This window comes from Sinocyclocheilus anshuiensis, unplaced genomic scaffold (genome assembly GCF_001515605.1).
Source record: "Sinocyclocheilus anshuiensis isolate Anshui unplaced genomic scaffold, SAMN03320099.WGS_v1.1 scaffold145, whole genome shotgun sequence".
NCBI lineage: Eukaryota > Metazoa > Chordata > Actinopteri > Cypriniformes > Cyprinidae > Sinocyclocheilus > Sinocyclocheilus anshuiensis.
In genome coordinates this window covers 2,869,214-2,869,931 of record NW_015537973.1, presented here as the reverse complement: position 1 = coordinate 2,869,931, position 718 = coordinate 2,869,214, and positions in this window count along the sequence as shown.

Sequence of the window (718 nt, the reverse complement as noted above, 5' to 3'; positions counted from 1 at the left end):
TTTATTTATTTATTTATATTTCCTCAATGATTTGAGCTATCACTCATGCCCACATGCAGCTTTGTGACTGTGCTTAAAGGAGTGGCCACACCATACTTTTTGTTCCACTGACTTCCATTTATACGCATTTAAAGGCAGAAGACAGGAAATGCAAGATCATGCAAATTTTCTTGCATTCCATAGTTCAAGTTTAAAGGTGCAATAGGTGATTGTCTTCAGAAAGATTTTTTGTTATGCTGGTTGAAAGTTTCTTCACATCCCGATAGCAATCATTAAGTTAAGTGGTCTAAATGTATTTATCTGTATTTATATATTCTGTGGAAGGTGTAGGACCAAGAAATGTTCGTCCAATCAAAACGCTCGGTCCGAGCATTTTAATTCGCTTTCCTACCTGCCTGTCAATGTATGTATCTGCATACCTCTGTGCACCCTGTTCGCACAGACAGGATACGTCACCAGCCCGTTCACGCACGCTGTGCTGACAGAGCGAGAATGGCAGACAAACATCAACAACCTGATCTTGTTTCCTGGTATTGTAGTACTTTTAATGTCTTCTCACCGGTGAATGACACATGATGTAGCCCACCGGTTCCCAATTCCAGTCTTCGCGCCCCCCGCTCTGCATATTTTGCATGTCTCGCTTAGTTAACACACCCGATTCAGATAACCAGCTCGTTAGAAGTGAGCTACATGCATGAACTGTGTTCCGATCGATATG